Here is a 25246-nt window from a genome sequence, read left to right as displayed (position 1 = left end):
CTTGGATCTGCACACAAAGTGCAGAGTGTAGTATGAGTACAACCGACCTAATGTGCTCAATAAGTAACAAGACTAACCTTGGGCTGAAAGCAGTAGCGAGCTCAACATGTACAGTCCAAATACATAAATTTAATAGTACTATTTATTGGAAGATGAACTATTTTTATATTCTCAAAGTCAACACTCATTGGTAGAATCCTATGGAGTAAGGATTTAGTGGACGAATTCTAAGGCATCCTCATCATCATCTGAATTTATGTGTTGCTGGTTTGGTTTTGGGGGTTTGGGGCTGGGGTGGGGATGGGGGATTTGGTATACCACAAAAGGTTAATTTCTTCGAATCAAAACTGATTTAGTGGACGTTTGGACATAAGGGTAGTAAAATTTCGGGAAAAAGTAAAAAAAAATAATAAGTAAAAATGATATTTGAAAATTAGAGTTGGGTTTCAGAAATGAATATAATTTCGGGTTGTTTTTGAATTTTTGTGAGTGATCAGAAGTAACAATTTTGTAAAATAGCTTTTTGGAGTTTTTCAAATTTTTGAAAAATTCGAAATTCATCTTAAGTGAAAATCAAAAATTTCATGGCCAAACAGTGATTTCGAAAAAAGTGAAAAAGAAATTTTTAAAAAAATGAATTTTTCTTTATGGCCAAACGGGCCCTTAAACCCTACATTTAAAGTCTGGTTGGATTAACTGATTGTAAATAGCTGATAAGCATGAAGTGTTGAAGAGCTTTTGTTGAAACTGATTTTTAAAATAAGCATTTACGTGTTTGGATATAAGTGCTGAAATTGATAATAAGCAGTTGATTTGTTTGATAAAAAAATATTAATAAGCTATTCTTTTGTTAAAATGACTAAAATACCGCCCGATCCGGTAGCATGTTTCCTCACCATCTGTGAGAGAATGGAATAACAGATGTTTAGTTTCTGGAATCAACAAATTCGCACGACAAGAATACAAGAAAGCGAAGTTTTCCTAATGGTTCGGCAGCCTCTCGAAGATAAGTACAAACGTCTCCATACCGATCCGCAAGACTCTACGAAACCTGCTCATGACTCGTGAGACCTATGTAACATAAGTTCTGATACCAACTTGTCACGACCCAAATCTCACATGTCGTGATGGCGTCTATCACAAGACTAGGCAAGCTGATAATCCCAATAGACCATGCATCTTTAAATTTGGAAACATAGTAAAATATCTCAAGAGTAAAAATCTCATAAATACTGATAAGAAAATATTGCGACTCAATACAATATCTCCCAAAATACGGGTGTCACCGAGTACATGATCATCTAAATGACAACATAGTCTGACTGCTAAAAACACTGTCTAGAAAGTTAGAACAGTACAGATAAATGAAAAGAAGGAGAGTCAAGGTCTGCGGACGCCAAGGCAGCTACCTCGATAGTCTCCAACAGATAAATGTTCCAAAGTTAGCAGTCGTCGTACCCAATAGTACCTGGATCTGCACACAAAGTGCAGAATATAGTATGAGTACAACCGACCCAATGTACTCAATAAGTAACAAGACTAACCTTGGGTTGAAAGCAGTAGCGAGCTTAACATGTACAGTATACATAAATTTAAATATAGACATGCTTTCAAGTTTAACAGTTTACGTTCAATACAGATAAATATGCCAAGTGTGACTGAAATGAGGAATGATACATCACTATATCTACATGTCAATTATGCATGTCAACTGTAATGCAACACAGTGATAAAATCATATGCATACTCTCGGAGCATCAATTCACTCAGACCTGCATCAATTCACTCAAACCTCCTAGTCAATCAATCCTCATAGTCACTCAGTCCTCACAGTCACTCAGTACTCCCAATCGCTCGGCACTCGCGCTTAGTAGGTACATGCGCTCACTGCTGGTAAGTCAGACTCCGGAGTAGCGGATCCTGCCCAAGCGCTAAAATAAGCCAATCATGGCATGAATCAATAAAGCCTGTTGCGGTGTGCAGCCTGATCTCATAAACATTCTCACAATCAGGCCCTCAACCGCACTCAGTCATCAATCTCTCTGGTCTCTCGGGCTCACGAATATCATGACAATCAGCCCAAACAATGATGATATGATGTATCAATATATGGCAACAGAGATTGAGATATGATAAACAAATGATAGATATGACTGAGCACATAATTGAAAATTAAGCTAGTAATTCAACAGCAACGACGACCTCTATGGGTCCTAACAGTACCGGCATATAGCCTAAGCATGATTTCTAACATAAATCGCAGCTCAATTCCTCTAACACATTGAGAATATATGGATAATAACAAGATTATTTGACTACACAGTTCCACAGAATTGACCGAGTCACAATTCCTACGGTGCACGCCTACACGCCCGTCACTTAGCATGTGCTTCACCTCAACACCAACCACATATTACGTAATTCAGGGATTCATTCCCTCGGAACCAAGTTTAGAAGTGTTATTTGCCTCAAAACATGCAAATCTCTACTCCAACAAGCCCTTGCCCCACGAATCGGCCTTCGAACGACTCAAATCTAGCCACAAACAACTCGATACAATCAACACAAGCAATAGGAATCAATTCCATGTGATAAAGCTAAGTTCTTAAGTAAAAGTCAAAAAATCAACTCAAAAAGTCAACCCCGGACCCACATCTTGGAATCCGACAAAATTAATAAAATCCAAACACTCATTCAACCACGAGTTCAACCATACCAAAATTACTCAATTCCGATCACAACTCGACCTTTAAATCCTCAAATTAAAGCCTATGAAGTTTTCACACTTTTCCCCAATTTTTCCAACCCAAAATACTAATTAAATGGTAAAAACAATTATAGATTCATGTATATTAACTAAATCCGAGTTAGAATCACTTACCCCAATCACTTCCTTGAAACTCTCTCCAAGAATCGCCTTAATCTGAGCTCCCAAAATCAAATTATGAAATATAACTCTGACCCTCATTGTTGAATCTTTTATTCTGCCCAGGTGCCCTTCTTCGCGATCGCAGGAAATGCTTCGCGATTGCGGGAAATGCTTAGCGATCACAAAGTACAAATCCACAAGCTGCCAAAATTACTCTCCGCGAACGCGGAACTCCACACGTGAACGCGGCACACAGATTCCTCAACCTACACGATCGCGGTCCTCTTCACGCGATCGCGAAGCACAAGTTGCGTGGACTTCCAGCCCCCTCCTTTCTTCTTCGCGGACGCGACCACACAGACGCGTTCGCGATTCACTGAATGTCAAAGCCCCACGATCGCAGATCTCTTCTCGCGATCGCATAGAACAATCCTCCACCAGTCCCAAATAACCCTTCGCGATCACGATCTCCCACTCGCGATCACGTATAAGGAAACCAACAACAGAAAATCAACAGTCTTCCAAGTTTCAAAATGCCCCGAACATGATCCGAATCACACCCGAGCCCCCCGGGACGTCAACCAAACATACCAACAAGTACTAAAACATCATACGAACTCGCTCGAAGCGTCAAACTACATCAAACAATACTAAAACCACGAATCGCACATCGAATCAAGCCTAATGAACTTATAAACTTCTAACTTTCAAAACTAATGTCGAAACATACCAAACCAACTCCGATTAACCTCAAATTTTGTACACAAGTCATAAATGACACAACGAACCTATTCTAACTTCCGTCTTCAATTATACCATGTTTTCGTTTATTACATGTTTATACTCGTTGCATGCTTTACTTGCTACATGTCATTACTTGTTAAATATATGACTTCTCATGTTACATGCCTCTATTTGCTACATGTTTCCATGTATCCATGCCTTAATTATTGTCCGCATTTACTTGTTCTCTACTCTTGCATGTTAATAGATGTTTTTACTTGTCTCATGCCTTTACTTATTTATCCACCTTACTCGCTTTTTATTTCACCATGCCATGTTATACTGGATTGTTTTAGAGAATTTATACGTTTTGGTGTCCTTTTACGTTACGTTGTGAGATACGCCGTAGATGGTAGTTATTATTATTATATATGTGGATCGGATTGCACGCCACAATATATATATATATATATATATATATATATATATATATATATATATATATATATATATATATATATATATCTTTATTAACTATATTGAAAACTAAAATTTAGTTAACTAGAATTACCAATATAGTCTCATCAAATCAAGTGATGGACTAAATATTTAAAATGATAAGTGCTCTGCTAACTTAAACATAAAATTACTATTAACAAATATATTATAAATGTGAAATTAGTTGAAAAGTAAACAACAAAGCAACGACACACCGTAGCTTTATATCCTCCTATTGTAATATATATATATATATATATATATATATATATATATATATATATATATATATATATATATATATATATATATAGAGAGAGAGAGAGAGAGAGAGAGAGAGAGAGAGAGAGAGATTGGCTGTTGATTTCCGTTACCGTATTGTGTTGCGAGACTGATAAGTGATGATATTCTCGAGCTCTCTGTCTTTTATTCTTATTTCGGTTTCCATGTTAATTAGTTGTTTCTCTACTTCTTTATTGATTTTCTACTTATACTCACACAAGTTTATAGTGAGTGTCTGGTCATAGCCTTGTCATTACTTCGTCGAGGTTAGACTCGACACTTTCAGAGTACATGGGTTCGGTTGTACTCATACTACACGTGTGCACTTCTTGTGCAGATCGAGATGTTGGTCCCAACGGCCCGTAGCGGATATTTCTCGGACCCATCCTTCTAGGAGACTTAAGGTAGAACTGCACAGCGTTCGCAAACCTTGAAGTCCCCTTCCTATCTATATTACTGTTTATTTCATTTCAGGCATTTGTATTTCATTTCATACAAACTGTTTGTAGTAATCTAGTAGCTCATGTACTTGTGGATTTATTATATATTTCAGAGTGCTGTGTATGGATTTATTATATATTTCAAAGTGTTTCCGTCATATTTTCCTTAAAATGTTGCTATTAAATTGTAAAATTGATTAATTGCTTAACTAATGTTGGTTTTCCTAGCAAGTGGATATTAGGCGCCATCACGTCCCCGTGATTGGGATTTTTGGTCGTGACAGACAGCTAAGACTTGCATGTTTTAGGGTTAAGGTTGCAAATGGCACTGTGAGTGGGGATCTGAGTGGAAAAAGGAGAGCGGCGAGATTCGTGGCCTAGTTAGACTGAGAGAAATGAGTGATATGAGAGAAAGAACGACAGTCAACATAACATTATTTGTGCTAGGGTTTGGTTGCTGACAACAGTGATAGAAAAGATGAGAAAAAAAGGAATGACCGGTGAGACTCGCAGCTATGAGGGTCTGCCATTGAATGGGAGAAAGAAAAGAGGAACGATAGTCGATATAGCATCGTTTGGTGCTAGGTTTCAGGCGAGTATATAGGTGTGAGAGACAAAAGAGATGAGAGAATTGGGAAAGTGGGGGCGGCTAGTTTAGGGTGAAATGATTAGGTTTTGGGGGTGTTTGGTCAATTAAAGAGGTGGGGTGAATCTGAGTCATTGGATGGGTTTGATCAACGGCTCAGGGATTTTCGGACAAAATAGATTTTTGTTGATCTAATGGTTAGGATAAAAGCTTGGAGGAATTAAAATTATAATAAGAAAGGGCGACTAATCTGGACCGTTGATGAATTTGATCAACAGTCACCGATGGGTGTGTTTCATTTGTGAGGGATTTGAACGGCTGACGTAGTGCAATGCCATTGGCGGAGATAAAGTGACATAGATTGCCATGTAGATTGGGGGGAGGCGGATTTGATCTTGGGCCTAGATGGGTGAGGCGTGTATTGGGCCATTTTATTGGGCTTGTTAGAGATGGTTTGGCTGGAATATGGCTATTGCACACATAGCCACTTTGATTAAGGTTGACAATTGCAAGCATAGCGTATTGAATATTTTTGCCCCTTTTTTAAATCAATTTAACTAAGCTTCCATAATTTTAATAATTAATAAATGAACTAACATATATATACGTACTTATGTACTAATTTTATATATTGAGGAAGTTAAAGCATGTACACATATTAGAAATTACGCAAATGACCAATTGATTAATCTATTTGAAATTAAAGGTTCTATAACCATAATATTTATGATTAGCTGCTTTTTAATAATAATAATAATAATTATTATTATTATTCTATTATATATATTTTAGCAAAATGTGTAATAAATACTTCAAATAATTCTTCTAAAGATAATTAAAAAAATCTACTTTGTTAAACTATTATTGATCAGGGAGCTTAGTAAATTAATTGTAAAAAGGATGGGCCAAAATTGGTCGTCAATAGCTGCCCCTCTTTGACCGGAGGTGATGAAAGAGTCTGCGGGCAAAGAAATTGACTCAGTGGCTAATTTTGGCCCAACTTCAGGCCTACACTGTGAATAGGTATATGGATTTATGAAATAGGGAACCCTAAAGTTATGGCCGAATTCGGGTTTTGAATCGCCTACATACCTCGAGCTAAACGAACATCAGACCATATGTAGTTCTGGAATAATGTTTGAAAATAATTAACTTTACAGGGATTGCTCCAGTGTCGTGTTATGATGATTATGCAAGACGCAAAGATTATGAGATTTATGGGATGATCACTGAGTCGGATCTAGATGAAGATTTTGAGAGATTTTGATGATTCAGAATTTTGCTGGTCGAGTTGAGTTGGAGACCGGACCCTTGACTCGCTTATGAGTTTGATGTCCCTCATTAGCAACATGCCCCAGTTTGCTGCCTAGAGATAGTTCCACATTGTAGCATTTGACCTGCAAAATAAAAACACAAATATACCCAATATATTGTTAAGGCATAATGCATAAAGCATTAAATAAGTGGAAGGACTTGCTTGGCTGCCGGTAAACCTTTATTTGGGGAACTCTATGGGTGATGGGATGTTTGAGTTTGAAGTCTCCGAGCTGCGGAGCATTATTTGGGATTCTCCAAGGATGGGGGTGTTTGAATTTGAGGCCTCCGAATGGCGGAGTGTTTGACTTTGAATCTCCTAGCGACCGAGTGTTTGACTTTGAATCTCCAGACGACGGAGTGTTTGACTTTGAATATCCAGATGACGGAGTATTTGACTTTGAATCTTCGAGTGACCGAGTATTTGACTTTGAATCTCCGAGTGACGGAGTATTTGACTTTGAATATCCAAATGACAGAGTGTTTGACTTTGAATCTCTAGGTTGCAGAATTTTGACTTTGAAATCTCGAATTACGAAGTGCTTGAATTTGAAGTAAGCGAGAGCATAAATGCGTTTGTACGCTGCACAATAAAAACGTCAAAACATCAAAGTAAACTAAGGATAAAAAAGAGGATGCCCAAGAATATTCTTGACTGCAAAACCACTTTCTGGGCTTGACTCCTCTGGTTGGTGGAACCAAATTGCGGTCGTCGATCAGCAAAATGTATGGTGTAGTTTGAACAAACAGCCTCTGATTGGTGGAGTTAGCGACGAAATTCTGCAACGATCTAATTTGAAATCTCGGATTGGCGGAGCGACGTGGTAATTATGTAACCGATGGTGCATTTGAGTGATGTGTTCCGACATGACGGGGGGATGGTGCGACTGTACAATAGCTCTGATTGGTAGAGCGAACGACGCGATCTGTACAATAGACTCTGGTTAGCGGAGCTTATGGAGTGACTGTACAAGGTGTTCCGCTTGGCGGAACCGTTGGATGAGTCCAATTGTATTAGAGGAGTCATCCTTTCGGGTAGCTAGCTTGGCTTTAGCTTCGAAGTACCTACAAAGACTGAAGGTTAGTATTTAATCTTGTAAGGGCAAGATAAATGGTGTGATGAAATAGAGAGGGGTCGAAAGCTCATGATGCTATGGTGAATCTTGTAGCGCCACTTATTTTGACTATAAGCTTGGCATAATGTTGTTTTATTTTCCGTCAATCCTGCAGTCAAAGCAAGATTTTTAGTTTGGAGGGGCATTAATTTGTGTTGATTGTGAATATATCCTTGATGACGAAGTCTCTTTAATGTAGAGGTCACTTCCTAATATAAGCAATACATTACATTTGAACGGCTTTCCTAGGGTTCGACCGAACCCTTTTAGATTGCCTACATATCCCAAAGGAATCATGTCAAAACATAGTTCGAGGGTGTGAATGAAGAAAAATATCAAAGTGACCGGGCCTGACTCAAGCTTCCTACATTTCCAAATGGAATCAGGTCAAAACGTAGTTCGATTATAATAAGTGCAAAATGAAGAGATAAAATTTAAATATAATGCGACTGAGCCTGACTTAGACTGCCCTACCTGTCCAAATATAGAATCATGTCAAAACGTAGTTCGATTAAAATAAGTGACTGAACCCGACGTGGATTCCCTACGTATTCCCACCGAGGGAAATCAAGTCATAGCGTAGTTCCATGTAAATGAAAATGATATTTGGATTTTCTATTACAAATGAGACCAAACCGTATGTGGGTTGCCTACGTACCCCGCCGTGGGAAGTCAGGTTGAGCATAGTTCTGTGTACATAAGAGTGTAACAAAATCTAACTTGATTATCTTCAAATGTAGTATTTCTTGATTGCGTATGAATTTATGTGCTTCGTGCTTACTCTGCCATCCATTTCTGCTAGAATCAATGCTCCTTTTGAAAGAACCCGATGGACCATATACGGACCTTGCCAATTTGGTAGGAACTTTTCCTTGGCTTCGTCGTGATGGGGAAATATCTTCTTTAACACAAACTGCCCTGGTGCAAATTGCTGAGGTTTCACATTTTTGTTGAATGCCTTGGTCATCCTATTCTTATAAAGTTGACCATGAAAAATTGCATCCGTTCTCTTTTCATCAATGAGCATCAGTTGTTCCTGCCAAATGCGTATCCACTATGCATTGTCTAGCCTGGTTTCCTGGATAATCCTCAAGGAAGGTATTTCGACCTCTGCATGTATTACAACTTCCGCACCATATACCAACATGTATGGCATTGCCCCAGTAGATATTCTCATTGTAGTAAGATAGCCAAGTAACGCAAATGACAGTTTCTCGTGCCATTGTCTATGATTGTATATCTTTCGAAAGATCCTCTTGATGTTTTTGTTGGCTGCTTCAACTGCTCCATTCATCTGCGGTCTGTATGACATGGAATTGCAATGAATGACTATGAACTTTTCAAAGATTTCCTTCATGAGGTCACTATTAAGGTTGGCTGCATTGTCGGTTATGACTGACCCTAAGATCCCAAATCGGGAGACTATGTTGTTACAGACAAAATCTGCTACCACTTTCTTTGTAACGGCTTTATGCGTTGAATCTTTGACCCATTTAGTGAAATAATCAATGGCCACTAAGATGAAATGATGTTTCTTTGATGTGACCGATTTTATGGGTCCTATTACATCCATGCCCCAAGCGGCGAACGGTCAAGGAAAACCCATCACATTAAGCTAATTTGGCGGAACGCAAATGAAATCCCCGTGAACCTGACACTGATGACACTTCTGAACGTAGCGAATGTTATATCCTTCCATAGTCATCCAAAAATATCCTACCCTCGGAATCTTCTTAGCTAAAGTGAACCCATTCATATGAGGTCTGCACGTTCCTACATGTATTTCTCCCAACAAATTTGTTTTTTCCGCAACATCCACACATCTTAACAGACCCAAGTCTGGAGTCCTCCTGTATAGGACTTCCCCGTTGAGAAAGAATTGATTTGCCTATCTCCTTAGCGCCGGCTTCTAACCGCTAGTAGCATTCTCTGAGTACTCTCTTACCTCAAGAAACCTTTTGATGTCATAATACCAAGGCTTACCATCTGGTTCTTCATCTACATGAAAAATATATGCATGTTGCTCTCAGATTTCTACCTTGATAGGGCCAATACAGATAGATATAGCAACAACGACTTTCCTGGTTCAAGAGGGACCACCACTGGTGGGCTAGACAAGTACTCCTTGATTCTGTCAAAAGCTTGTTGGCAATCCTCTTTGCATTTTGTGGCAGTGTCTTTCTTCAATAGTTTGAAAATTGGTTTGCAGATCACCGTTGATTGGGCTATAATTCGGCTGATTTAGTTTAGTCTTCCGAGGAAACGTATTACGTCCTTCTTGGTTTTAGGAGGAGGCAGATCTTGGATGGCCTTGATCTTCTAAGGGTCCAACTCTATTCCTTTCCCGCTGACGATGAAATCCAGCAGTTTCCTAGCAGGAACTCCCAATGCATATTTTGCAGGGTTCAACTTCAAGTTGTACCTCAACAACCGCTCAAAGAACTTTCGCATGTCATTTAAATGGTCCGCACTCTTGCGTGACTTAATGATGACACCATCCACGTATACTTTCATTTCCTTGTGGATCATATCGTGAAAAAGAGTAATCAGAGCCCTCATGTAGGTGGCACCGACATTCTTGAGGCCAAATGGAATGATTCTAAAACAATAGACTCCCCGTGGTGTGGTAAACGCAGTCTTCTCAGCATCCTCCTCAGGCATCAAGATCTGGTGATACCCGGCGAAGCAATCCACGAACAACTGTAAATCATTCATTGCACATTTGTCAATGAGGATGTGGATGTTTTGGGAAAGGAAAGTCATCTTTGGGACTGGCTTTGTTAAGGTCTCGGTAGTCCACACATTTCTTGATTTTCCCATCCTTCTTAGGCACTGGTACTATGTTGGCCAACCAGGTGGGTAACGTGACCCGTACCACATTCGCCTCGATTTGCTTGGTGAGTTCTTCTTTAATCCTCGGGCTTAAATCAGGCTTAACCATTCTTGGTTTTTGCTTGACTGGTGGTCTAGCAAGATCGGTAGGCAGTCGATGTGAAATAATATTAGTACATAGTCTGAGCATATCATCATACGACAAGGCGAAAACATCAATGTATTGCTGGAGTAGTTCCATGAACTCTTGTTTCTTTTCCGCTTTAAGTTGAATGCTAATTCGAGTTTCCTTCACTTCTTCATTTCCCAAATTGACTATCTCTGTTTCTTGAGATACACTTCTTCTGACTTTCTAGTTGTTCAATTTCTTATGGCAGATTCTTGGGCATCATGCTTTCATCATATTCCTCATAATCTGGCTCGTTGTTTATGCTTTGTTCGAGGGTTTCATTACATTTCATAATCGTGGGATGAGGTTTTTTATTAATTTGATCACTGAAAAGAAAATGTGTATAAATTATAATGAAGACACTTTATGTGATATTTAAAGAGAAGTGAAAGCTTTATTTCATTGAAAGGAACGTCTTATCGTTCAAAGAGGCGGTCTAACAAAAAAGCATAGGCATCATTTAAGCCTCATTTGACATGTAATTTCAAAATAACTACAAATCCACACTACCAAACTCACGGCGAACCAAAAATGGACTGGAGGTCCAGTTCTATAAGATCTCCCCTGGTTCGGCATCCCGAATGGTTGGTGCCTTGATATCAGCTTTACTGCAACATTCCTCGTAAATTGCCACAAATAACTTCTCAATCCCATCGACGATCTCTTCTTCTGGTGTTGAGCCTTGACCCTGGCTCGGAACATGATCTGGCACGAAAACCTTTGTCTCGGGGTTGCTATTAAGAACTTTTCCGATTGCAGACTGGTATCCCAAATCGGTGGTATCCTTCTGTTTCTTCTGTTGGATTGGCTCAATTATCCCGTTTAACCTGGCTCCTAGCCCGAATCCCAGCTTATACCCATACTTCATCATCTTTCTGATCGCCTTCCCGGACCCATATGGTGATTCCGCATTGTGGAACCATTCGTTCTTTTCCATCTTCACTGTCTGCATAATCTCGGCTACATGCAAGGTGACTCCATCGAGTCACTCTATGAAAGGAACCATGTGTTCTGAGTAGGCGGGGTGACTCCATTCTCCAAGAATCATGTTTACTTAGCAGTACCACTCAAACTTCATGCATTGGTGTAGGGTGGAGGGGACTCCTCTTCCCATTTTATATCCACGACCTTCCTAGTAGCAAATTATAGGAGGACGAGATATCCATTACTTGAAATAACGCCGGGAACTCGACGGGTTATACTTGCAAAGCCATGTATATCTCTCTAATGATATCCTTTTGCGATCCATCGAAAGCTCTGACCCTCATATGGCTTTCCCTTATCTCACCATTGTGGTTACCTAGTTCTCACAATATGGAAAGCAGATGTTCGCTCTAGATCCTCCGTCAACTAGTACTCTAGATATGACCTTGTCGCCATACTTGACGGCAATGTGTAGAGCTTTGTCGTGATTCACTCCCTGTGAAGGACGCTTATCCTTTGGAAAAGAAACCTTATTGGCCTCCACCATCTTCTCGATAGTCACAGCCAGCGCCTCACTAGTAGTATTGCTCAACACGCTTACCCCACTCAACACCTTCATTAAAGCATCATTCTGGCTATCAAAACTCATAAGCAAATCCATGATAGATATGTGCGCATGAGTCTTTTTCAATTGTTCTTTAATTAGAGTATTCTTTGGTCGGCATCCTTCTCTAGAATTTTGCCGCTTCTACATCAGTTACGTTTCTCCTTTGGTTCTGCTCTCTATTTGGATTTCCCCGATTCAAATCCTTAGGAGCGTAGCATCTTCCTGACCGAGTCATCCCATTAGTTGCTGCAGTTTCTGTCAGTTTCCCTTCAATTGATAGACACATGCGACTTCCTTGTAATCGTGATTCAATCCTTCTCTGATAGTTGTGGGTGGCCATGGTTGATACGTTTGGATGATTACGGGTGGCTTCAACTGCACAGTAATCGATGGAGAGATATGAGGAGTTGCCCTTGCTGCTTTAGTGTTTTCAATTGTAACAATGGTTCCCCTCAAATCATAGTCTTCTTCCAGGATGATCATGTTTATTCCTTGGTTTATGTGGTTTGGCAATGGGTTATGGTTCACATTTTGTGGAGCTGGGGTGCATTGAATTGCTCAACTTTTGATTAACATTTCAATCTTGTGCCTCAGACTATTGCAATCTTCATTGTCGTGTCCCTGGACACCTGAATGGTATGTGCAACTTGCGTCAAAGTATTTGGTAGGTTGGTACGGGATTCTTCCTTCGACCGGGTGTAGCAAACCTGATCTTCTCATCCTTTCAAATAGTTGGGCCAAAGGTTCAGTAATTGGGGTGTAATTTCTAAGATTTCATGTTCCAAGGTTAGGGCGTGGTCTTGGGGCATAAGCCGGTTTGTTTTGATGAGTTGTTTGAGAAGGGGCATATGGTCGTGGTGGGTTTGGACATGTGTTGGCTCGGGTAGATTATAATGTGGGTGGGTATTGTAAACTAGAGTATAAGTAGGGCAGGCTAGGGTGCGAGAGTTTGTAGGGTATTGGTTGGCTCGAGGAGGTGGGCCTGGTAGATAAAAAGGACAATTGCCGACACCTCTTCTTTCCTCTGCTTTGCACTACCAACAAAACCTGGTTGTATGGCCTTGCTAGTAGCTTATAATGCGGCCATGAGTTGTATTTTCCTGGACTTGATGCCATCTTCTAAGAAGTCTCCCATCTTGACCAATTCAGGGAACTATCATTCCCATCATTTTTTCAAAATAAATGCCTTCCTAGGCACGAATGAAGTATTTAGTTGATTCATTATCATCCAACGGAAGTTGTGCCCTAGCTGCCTCGGTCCTCCAACGACGGGCATATTCCGGGAACGACTCAAAAGATTTCTTCTATATATTCACTAAGGCAAATCTATCAGGTGTGATCTTAGAATGATTCATGAAGTCTTCAGTCGTATCCTGCCATTCCCTCTAATTTCGGGGATCATGTTTGGTATACCAGGTGAGTGCCTCTCCGGTCAAACTCCTGAGGAACAATTTCATTCTTAGTTTCTCATACTCTACTCCTACCATCTTGTCACAGTAGGCCCTCAAGTGGACGTATGGATCGCCAGTTCCATAGAAAATATCAAATTTCGAAGGCTTGTATCCTACCACCATGTCGACATTTAGATGTATGCACAAATCTTCGTAGTTTAGGCTCTAGCTCCCTCGAGCGACCTGCAGCATTTGCTTCCTCAAGACACGCAGTTTTTTTCCAACAATGATTCATCTTCTTTAGATCTTACTTCTTATCCATATCAGCGCACTGGTCAATCTCGTAAGGCAATTTGACCGTGACAGGCGCAGTGAAAGTTGGTTCCGCTACAACATATACGAGTGGAACATACCACTCATGTGTGGCGATGTGTTACGCGGGTATATACTATGTATGCTTGCAGGTGTGACAATATCACGAGGGGGAGTTTGGACCTAGTTGGTTGTGATCGGGGGATTTTGTGGAGTTTAGACGTAGTTAGGGACGCATGGTGTATGTATGGGAAGGTTTGGTGGATTAGCAGGGGTAACTGGTGGTATGGCTTGAGATGTGGCGGGGATTGTGGTGCCGGTAGCAGTAGTTGGGGTACTGGTAGGTTGCCTGGTTGATGAAGGAAAATGGTCAGGGATAGAATCTAGTGATGGGAAGCGAGGTGGTTGTGGGAGCATGTCACGGACATGTGTACCAAATCTCGGATCTGCTATACTTTCCCTCTCAACAATTTCATTTCTTGTTCTTAACTAAGCGACGTATTCATCATTCTGTGTTTCGTCCCTTTCTTTTGATCCCCCTGGGACATCAATTATTGCCAGAGCATTTTCGGCATGGTTATCAACGGCGGGCATATTTCCTTTCGACCTCAGGTTATACGATGGCTCGACCAGTTTAATTGTCTAGAAAATCAACCTCTATTCGGGGGGTAAACAATAAAGTGGACAAGAAAGAAAGCAAAGCAAGACAAAATAGAAGTTAGTTCGGGAGCAAGACAAATAGAATGACACAGAGCAATTAGTTCACATATTGTATGAAAACGCGTCCTAAAGGTATTGAAGGGACCTCTCTTTGCCGGAGGTAGTCCTACTTCATTATTATTAACAAAATATCCAAATTATTTTGACACGTTTGGATTTGGAGCGAAACTGGATTTCATTGATAATAGATTCTAATGGATACAACATAGTGTGGTATGGAAATGGGATTACAAAGTTTTAGCCAAATGATACAAGAGGTAGAAGATAAGTTGTCAAATCCTACAATACGGCCCCCTGAGGTCTTTACAAAGGCTAACACGAAAATGGGCTTATAAGATCACCCTTAGAGAATTTAGAAAGTACAAGATGAAAACCAATAGCAACTCACTTGTCTTCTGCTGAATCCTCTCCCAAGCTTTCTTCCTCTGGATCTTCCGCATGATCCTCTTCAAACACCTCATTGATGTCCTCTTCTTGGTATTCAAGTTCTTCCTCCGGAATCTCTTCTGGCTCATCGGCATGCACATACTCAACTACATCATCGTCATTGTCTGGTGGTGGAAGCATGTAATCAACTGATCCTGGTACAACTTGCTGATACATGGTGGGGGTGACAAGGTAATGGGGCAATATCTCATGATATACCTGCACAGCTGCCCTTGAATCCTCCAGTCATGTGGGACCCTCTCGGCTGCGACTAGCCAACTGGTCCTCCTCGGAGATTCATGCAAAGTATTTCGGAGTGCACCATGCATTCTGTCCCATGCTCATTGAGACCAAATCGCTCCACTCTTTTTGGAGTCGCCTCACTCTAGGGATGAAGATCTAACTGTTGTAATCATCCTCGAATAGGGCCATTTCGGACTACAAGGGTACATCTTGTAGAAGACCAAATTGCCTCAGGACTCTCAAGGTGCGTAGGGCTAGATCCCATCTAGTCCCATCAGCTTAATAAAGTACTTCTCCGGTCCCCTCACTATAGCTCTGCCACTCATCCAGAAAAGCTTCCATTCGATGAGATCTCCTGTAAGGTGGGTTAAGAAAATGTGTGGTTCCTCCTGTCCATGAGATGCTTCCTAATACCTCATCCGCTCTTCGTGGCTCCGTATCATGTTGCCGGTACCGACGAAATAGTCTATGGTTTGCTCTCTCTGGAAGAAATGCTTTGTTGCCCACACTTGTAGCAATAAGTTTCAACCTTTGAAGAAGTCATAGCCCCTGGAACATGCCGACAAAACCCTAAACATTTTCGCTAGTAACATCGGGATGAGGGTGAATCTCAAGTTTATGCGAAATGTGGCTAAAATCAAGGGCAACACGTTGACATTGACCTCCCCCCCCCTCCCCCAAAGCGGAAAGACCAAAAGTCCCAATAGTGCAAGGGAGAAGGCCAAAGGGTGGAGGCTTTCCCATGTCTCTCTGTTGCATAGGAACTCTTCGTGATGCAACAATTCGTAACTCTCCAGATATCCGAACTTTTCAAACAATTGATCCATACTTATCCATCCTTCCTCGACATTCCTTAAGTTTCGGTTGTTGTTCAATCCCAAAGCGTATAGGAACCTGTGGCCTGGCATGGTGACCAGTAGTATTGGCATTCGTCTGGTAAATGGCAATTCTGTGAAGTTGGTGATCTCTTCAAGTGTGGGTGTTACCTCGGAATCAACTAATTTGAAGACTTCCTTGGCGGGGTCCCAAAATTCGACCAATAGCTCTGTAAATACCCTGTCCGCACGGACATTCATCAGTGTTGTTAGCTCTTACAGATGGCTCCTAATCCCATCCCCGTGTGCCCTCCGAATATTCTTCCATCATTGCTTCAATTTGTGAGGTGCTCCTATGACTATGCCAATGGCAGGAATGTTGTGATTGATTTCCTTCTATAAGTGAAGAAAAAGAAAAAGCTAGGTGAATTTGTTGCTTTGAATCCTTGGTGTCTTAAATTTGAATTAATTTATTATTTTCACAGAAAACATGTCGTTAGGTGCATAACCTGCTGACATTTCAGGGAAGTTTTTCCAATTTGTGAGTCAATGACAGGGCTCACAAAGGATTTATGCAGCATGACCTACATTTATTAAGAGTGTTTCAAAATCATTGAGAGTGGGATTGAATAATTGCAAGAAGACATGTAGTTAACCTTGTATGCCAATATCTGAAACTAAAGAGTTTTTGAAAGAATTTTTAGAGGGGTGAAAAGACAACCCTCACGTGACTTGTGTGTGATTGTGTACGGCCAAGACTCGATAGGAAAGTGAAGTAACAGTGTATAAAGCAGTAACAGGTATCGAACCGATCGGTCGTTTTGTGTAATTGCGCCCCATTACCCCTATTTATGCTTCACACATATGTGTTTATGGTTTAATGAATTGTGGGGTTGGTTAGTCCGTTCCGGTAAGCTTTCGGGTTGATTTGAACCTTGATTCTTGACTTAGAAGTTTAAATTAGAAAATGTTGATCAAACTTTGACTTTTGTGAAAAACGACCCCGGAACTGTGTTTTTATGACTCCGATAGCTACGTATCGTGATTTCGGACTTGGGCGTATACCTGAAATTGATTTTTGAAGTCCGTAGGTGGATTTATGTTGATTTGCCGAAATTTGGCAATTTGAAGTTGAAAAATTTGACCGTAGGTTGACTTTTAGCTATCGAACTCAGAATTAGATTTTGGGACTTGTAATAGGTCCATTATGGTATTTAGAACTTGCCTGCAAAATTTGGTATCATTTAGAGTTGATATCCGGATGCTTAGTTGCAATTCTAGAAGTTCTTGAAATTTAATTTGAAATTCACGCATTTTAGTGTTCGAATCGTAGTTCTAGATGTTATTTTTATGTTTTGATCGCGTGAGCGAGTTCGTATGATGTTTTTAGACTTGTGTGGATATTTGGCTTGGAGCCTCGGGGGCTCGGATGGGTTTCTGACATGTTCTGGAGTGTTTTGGACTGAAGTTGGCAAAAATATGGTGTCTGGTGCTCTGGTGTCGCAATTGCGAACACCAGGGTCGCATTTGCGAGCTTAGCAGGGGTCCTCAGGTGTCGCAATTTCGATGCTAGGCTCGCAATTGCGAAGTGGTCTGGATTTTGGGTAGTTCGCATTTGCGACAAAAATGTCGTTTTTGCGAGGGCAGTAGGGTTCGCAATTACGAACCCATCTTTGCATTTGTGAAGATCTTCCTAGGTCTTCAATGCCGCAATTGTGAGGCTTTCTTCGTAATTGCGAACCCTAACACAATTGCGATAACTGCAGCTAAACATAAAGGCTGAAAGACGGGATTTTATCCCTCATTCTCTCATTTTTGAACCCTAGACTAGGTAGGAGGCGATTTGGAGAAGGGGTTTTCACCCACAAACTTTGGGTAAGTTATTCTAATCTATTTTTAATCGTATTCCATCAACATATCTAAGATTTTAACATCAAAATCTTGTGAATCAAAGTGAAAATTTGTGAAACTTTATCAAGTTTTTGGAAAATAAGAAATTGAGTTTTGAGAGTCGATTTGGACTCGGATTTGAAACTAATCACATATATGAACTCGTGGGGTCATGGGTAGTCAGAATCTACCATTGAACCCGGGTTTTGACCGAGCGGGCCCCAGGTTGACTTTTGTTGACTTTTTGGGAAAAGTGTAAAGATTAGCTTTATTATCAATTGTAATTGAATTTGAAGGCATATTGTAAAGGAAAAGTCATTTTTGAGTATTGAATTAGCTTAGTTAAGGTACTCTTGCCTAACTTTGTGTGGTCACTACCCATTAGGATTGGTATTGATTGATTCAATTGTGCTAAGTGAAATCCGTGTACCGAAGGTGACGAGTGGGAACACGGGTTGTACGTGGTATTTAACCGGTTTAGGCTACTTAAACTATTTCCATGCTTTAATAGAAATGCCATATCACGTTCCAAATTCTCCTAGTCAATCTATTCTTACCTGTAGTAGTCTATCTTTACATGCCTTAACCGATTTCGTTATTGATAAATTGTTCTCATGCTTTAGTTGAACTTGATGCCTCTTTAATTGTTACGTGTTATCTCTTTCATTGTTGACTATCATTATTGTTCATGTTATCTCTCTCATTGTTGATTATTGTTATTTGGTGTTTTTGTTCATGTTATTCCTTCCCTTGTTGATTTCCATTATTTGAAGTCATTGTTACACGTTATTTATTACATTGTGAGTTATTCTTATTTGACATCATGGTTATATATTGTTTCTCATTGTTGAGTTATTGGTGTTGAAGTTGTGAAGTTGTTATAACGTTGAGGCGAAATTGTTATTGTTGAAACATCTTCTTGTTGAACATTTTACATTCATTGTTGTTGTTGATATTCTTGTACACATTATGGTGGAGCCGTGGGCTATTGTTGTGAAAATATTGATATTGTTGATTGTTGGCAAGTTGTGATATATGGGCACTTGTGGTGCGAGTTATTATTATGATTTGATATTGACGCGCATGTGGCGGTATAATGTGCATGTGGCGGTATAAGGTGGGACTCATGTGTGTGTTGCTTGTAGGGGAACTACGTGAAGCCACACAGCGTCATAAGGTGGGCTAAAGTGTGTGTAGCTATTTCGGGAAAACTGTTGTTAAAACCTATTTCAAATGTAAGGCTCACGCGGCGGTATAAGGAAATATTGTGATTGAGATTTTGAAATGTGTATATGAGGCTGTACCTCAGTTGTGATTCTTGATTTATACGAGGCCGTACCTCAGTGGTGATTCTTATTGTACACGAGGCAGTACCTCGTTATGATTCTTGTATTTTGCAAGCAGTTTTGGTGGGAACATTTCTGTTGTTTGTTCTTCCTTGTTTAGCAGTTATTGCACATACCTGATCATTTTGGCTCTCTCTTTAGCTGCTTCTTTTATGTTACTTTCATGTCTAATTTTCGGTATTAACTCATGTTATTACCTTCTTTCGTTTCGGTTATTTCTTCGCTTTACATTATTTATTCTTATTACATTTCCATACTACTTATTTATTCTAGTATCTTGACATGGCCTCGTCACTACTCTACCGAGATTAGGCTTGATATTTACTGGTAGGGGTGTTTGTCGGTCAGTACGGTACGGTATTTAATCATTTCGGTTCGGTATTTTCGATATTCGGTTTACCAATACCATACCTAACCTCGGTATGGTTCGGCTCTTGTCCTTTCGGTTTCAGTTTATACGGTTCGGTAATTTCGATTTATTCGGCTTGAATATTCATCGACTGTAATATTTTTAATTAAAGTACTCAACGAAAACGTTCTAAACACACCTGACTATTGACAAAATCTTTGTCCAAAACCATCAAGTATCAACTAAGAGAAAAAAGGTACATACCGAAATACACTTAATCAATTGGAAATATCATGTTACTTGCTTAGAGTTCATTGTTAAAATTAGAGAATACAACATGGACTAATCTAACATATGCTACAACAATACAAGAGTAACGGAATAAGAAACACCCCAAAACCGTTGAAATATTACATTAAATTGTTTGGCAACCTAGAGAGTAAGAATTAAAATTTGCATCCTACCTTGTTCCTTCATTTTCCTAAAAAAGTACATGAGCTATATTTTGGTACGGTATCGATATTTCGGTATTATTTTTTTAAATACCAAATACTACCTAATACTAAATTATTTTAAAAGCTTATACCAAATACCAAATACCGTATACCAAAATTTTCGATTTCGGCACAGTAATTCGGTATTTATCATATTATGCACAACACTACTTACTGGGTACCGATGTGGTGTACTCATACTACGCCTCTGTACAATTTTTGTGCATATCCAGGTACGTCTATTCGTGCCAGACGATAGAGTTGATTTGAGTTGCTGCTTGGAGACTTCAATATATACTTGCTCCACGTCCGTGGGCCTCGGAGTCACCTTCCCTATTTTACTTCCTGTTGTATTTCTTTCAGAAAATGATGAATTCTACATTCTAGTTTATATGACTCAGTTCCACCGGTTTTGGGGAGTGTATTGATGAGATTCTGTTTTGTTTAGGAAGTTTATATCACTTATCCAGCTTTATTTTAGTATTTTGATAAGTGTTTCTGCCAAGTTATTGTTATTTGTTAGACTTACCTAGTCGTAGAGACTAGGTGTCATCACAACATCCTACAGAGGGAAATTGGGATTGTGACAATAAGAAAAGTTATATTTTAAGGTCACAACCTAAAAGTTATATTTTGTTTTACATGAGTTAAAACAAAATACAACTTATGGTTCTTCTGTGGTTTGTAAAAATGAAAAGTCGACAGCTAATATCTAAGATATACTAGGGTACCTATAGGTCAGATATAGATCGATATCTTAATAGTCTGCTAACCAGTGAGAATCTAGGTGAGAGTTCAGGTTATTCTAAGGGGAAGGTATTAGACATCCCTTAAAATATGCTTAAAAGTAGTTCCTTAAACTTAGTCTAAAAGTGGGGAGAATTCATATATTCCAATCATTTGTTCATCAATTTTTAGGTCAACTCTAATTATTGGCAAAGGAAGTTTATGTGTTAGAGTTGTTTAGAAGTAAACTTAAGATTACAAGTATTGTTAATAAAATATTGTGATTCCTTGGAAAAGTATAATTTGAAAAAAAATGTGAATGCAAGTATAATTTAGGCTATACTAGCATATGAAATATTTAAGAGAATGTGAATGAAAGGTAGAAGAAGATGTCATATTTAAAGCTTCACTTTTCGGAGGAAAGGGATTGAGCCCCCTTTGAAATAACTCATTGGGTTTGAAAAAATGCATTAGGCCAAAGGTCCATGTCTTACGGATCTATTTTAGATAAAATCAATTTGTACGAAGTTACTTGGGACCGAAACCTTTCTTCTTAGGGAGGCCATTTGCTGTCCTTCTGCACTTTAGAAATCGATTCTGGGTTTCGAAGTATCTTCCTTGTTTCCAAATTCTTTTACAAACCAATTCATCTTAAATGTTTGCCTCTTAGGAGAAAAATCTGTTTCTGCAATCACTTAGTTTATATTAAAGATGACTTTAAAAATAATGACTTGTATTGCTTACAGTATGAAATGGAAAAAGGTCAAGACTTACTCAAGTTCTAGTTTTTCCTTTACCTATAAGTAGTAATTAGTTAGGTTAGCTCCCTACCCCTTGCACTAAGAGAAATAAAACATCCAATAACATCGTTAATGATATACAAATATGACATATACATAAATAATAGAAAGACATGTAAGAGATATTTAGAGCCCGTTTGGACATAAGAATTTTTTCATATTTTTTCAAAAACAATTCACTTTTTTTCGAAATCAGTGTTTGGCTATCAAATTTTCAATTTTCACTTGAAGATAATTTTAAAATTTTTTGAAATTTTGAAAAACTCCAAAAAGCTGTTTTTCAAAATTCTCACTCAGATCACTCACAAAAATTCAAAAACAACCCAAAATTTTGTTCATGTCCAAACACAACTCTAATTTTCAAATATCATTTTCACTTTGAAAAACAAATTCACTTTTTTTTTTTTGGAATTTTACGATTCTTATGTCCAAGCGCCCACTTAGACTCTTGTTGGGCCGATAAGGATCTAGCCCTTTAGCTCTAGGGAACCCTTAAGAGTTGTAAAAATAACACGGGCTATTCGGACTGGTAATTCAAAAATAGTCAGCGTTTGTAAAGTCATTGAAAAATAGCCACTATTTTGCTGCAACACGGACCGATCCAGCATAAAATACTAGAGATTGGTGCACATGTGTATGAACTTCCAGCATATTATGTTGGAACTCCAACACGCGGAAAGTTCCAGCATAATATACTGGAGATTGAAACACTTGTGTATGAACTTCCAGCATATTATGCCGGACCGATATATTATACTGGAACTCTAGTATATTACTGGAACTCCAGTATAATATACTGGAAATATATTGGAACTCCAGTATATTATGCTGGAATATTTTCCGGATTTTGAACAGTGTTTTCGTTCAGATTTATCTTTACATGAAAAAAGTGACTAAATTTCGATTACTTTTAAAACTGTGGCTATTTTTCAATTACCACTTGTAAATCTAGCTATTTTTGAATTTCTCCCTAACGACGAGAAATAGAGCAGGCCCAACGATGTAGCGTCAGTAGCCTAGTCGTTGGGACTGGGCCAGAGTTCGAATAAACTCAAGCGAGCTCATGAGAAGTGTTCATGCAAAGAAAGAAAATTAAGTATTAGATCATACTCACCTTAACCATAAATAAAAGATAAAATAACATTATAAACATGTAAATATGATAGCAACGGCCCCAAAGATCATTTGTGAGTGATTTTCCCAAAGGATTAATAGGAACCAATTCGTTCTAAGTTTCACCCAAAGGTCTATGAGTGTCAGAGGAATTCCCATTCCTGACACTTTAAAGTTCGTAAAGGCTTCCTGGATCCCGAGCCGTGCTTGTGCGAGGGAGGGATTCCCTCAAAGTAAAATCGACCCGAGACTAACTTAAAAATAACTGGTTTCCTACTCTTCCAGTGGGAAAAGCAAACACAAGTGACTACATAGATCAGTATCTTCTTAAGAACAAGTTATCACGCAGTAGGCACCTTCATCATGGCTTATTAGCACCATTAGCAACTATTTAGTCATTTCCTGACTGTAGGCATAAGACATGGTCACTCAGACCGACTTTAATCTACAGCAAATGTTACATTGTAATGAAAATCAAACAGACATGGCTTCCTAACACTTGCTTAAGTTCCCCAAGACATGGCTGACATGGTCCTTAAGACATGGTTGACATGGTCAATCAAACTGTAGGCATAAGACATGGTCCTTAAGGCTTCCTTCTTAGTTTTTTTGATAAGGAAGGCTTCCTTCTTAGTTACAGTTACAGTTATTAACTTGCTTAAGTTCCTAAATGGTACTAACATAAAGTTCAGACTTTAACAAAATTGACATGGCTTCCTAACACTCAATTTGCTTGTAAAACACCCTTGCCATTACATCCATTATGCTCAAAATAGATTTAATAAACCAGATTCATTAATCTAGCATACAAGTTGAGAAATACAGATACACACATTCCAACCAAACTAAAAGAGATAAGATACCTATAGCATGATCTCTATTCAATCAAGGAATAATAGAGCTTACAGCTTACAGCTTACAATGATATTTGGAGCCTAATACATGTTTTCTAATCCTTTCCATGAAACAGAATGTAACTCATCATTTATAAACCTGATTATCATCTTGCGGGGAACGATAAAACATTCAATGCAATGATTCTCATAAGTATGGTATCTAAACAAAGGGAGACTCTAGATCTTAATTTATAGATATTATAACACACAAATTCTGCTACGAGAATAGTCCTTAAAGCAATTCCAGGTTCGCGATTATCAACTCAGAAAATACAAGTTGCGGCATTTGAAACGAGAGACATAAAGTGGTCAAATTAACATATCATTTAATCAAAAAAAAGTATATCCATATAGACATCTTATTGAATATCTTATTTTCACTTAATTTCCATTCAGCTAGTACTCATATTCTCACGATTTCAACATACTAGCTAGTTCTAGAATCGTGACTTCTATAGGTAACAAACTGCAATTTCTTTTAGACAAAAGATATAAGTACTTCAGATATTCAAAGAAAACAACAAAAGAAAAGAAAAGAAAGATTTCAGAGTTACTGACCTTTTTGCGGGCACCGAACCGAGGCGCAGATTCTTAGATGCACTATTGAACTCCAACCTCGAACCCGCTTCTACAAACAACTAATAAACGTTGAAGCGAGTAAATTAACGGATCTGTTATGGCTAAAAGAGAACCAAATAGAAGCTGAAAGGTTGCAAAACGATAACACTAGATTTTAGAGTAATTTTTTAGAGTATTGAAAGTAGTAAGCTTCTGAGAGGCGGCGGCTGAAGCTTAAGGATTTTTAGGGGGTAAAGGTGCGGCTGAAGCTTTTTCAAACCCAAACGCTGGTATTTATAGAGGAAACTCTAGGGTTTCAATTGTTGAGCGGGATTTGAAATTTAAGCCACAAAGAACGAATTGATTTAAACGTTGGAAAGAGCCGTTGAAGTGGCAAGGATGACAGCCTCATTTTCACCATTTTTGGTGATTCCCTTCTGCTAAAGAAAAGTACAGAGAAGACGAAGCAGAAAAGGGAAAGATCTTGAAAAGTGAGGAGACTTTGTGCTATGGGGTCTTGGTTGGTTAAAAGTATGGCTGGCAAGTGGGCCGGTCCCGGCCCGGGACTGCGGGCCAAACGGCTAAACGAGTCAGGACCGTTTGGTCCTGTTTTAGCGGGCCCAGTCCGGTTTTGTGGACCGGTTCTATGATTGGGCCCGTCACGCCCGGGACCGTTTGGCCCGCCAGGGCCCGGAACCGGATCGGGACCGGTCCGGTCCTTTAGCTGGCCTAGCGGGCCCAACGGCTATTTTTTTATAATTTTTTTTTTTTATTAAGAAAAAAAATAGCCGTTGGGCTGTCAAATAAC

General features: G+C 39.2%; 1 long non-coding RNA gene across 1 annotated transcript; it reads right to left on the bottom strand.

Moving 5' to 3' along the window:
- Window positions 1–6517: 6517 nt before the first annotated feature.
- On the bottom strand, window positions 6518–24925 carry LOC142168747 (uncharacterized). Its single transcript, XR_012698703.1, has 3 exons — window positions 24439–24925; window positions 6892–7936; window positions 6518–6795 (listed from the first exon to the last, which is right to left on the bottom strand). It is a non-coding gene; the product is annotated as an uncharacterized LOC142168747 (long non-coding RNA).
- Window positions 24926–25246: the final 321 nt, after the last annotated feature.

This window comes from Nicotiana tabacum, chromosome 14 (genome assembly GCF_000715075.1).
Source record: "Nicotiana tabacum cultivar K326 chromosome 14, ASM71507v2, whole genome shotgun sequence".
Taxonomy (NCBI): domain Eukaryota; kingdom Viridiplantae; phylum Streptophyta; class Magnoliopsida; order Solanales; family Solanaceae; genus Nicotiana; species Nicotiana tabacum.
The sequence above is the reverse complement of the archived record's forward strand: the minus strand, read 5'-3'. Positions and strand labels throughout refer to the sequence as shown.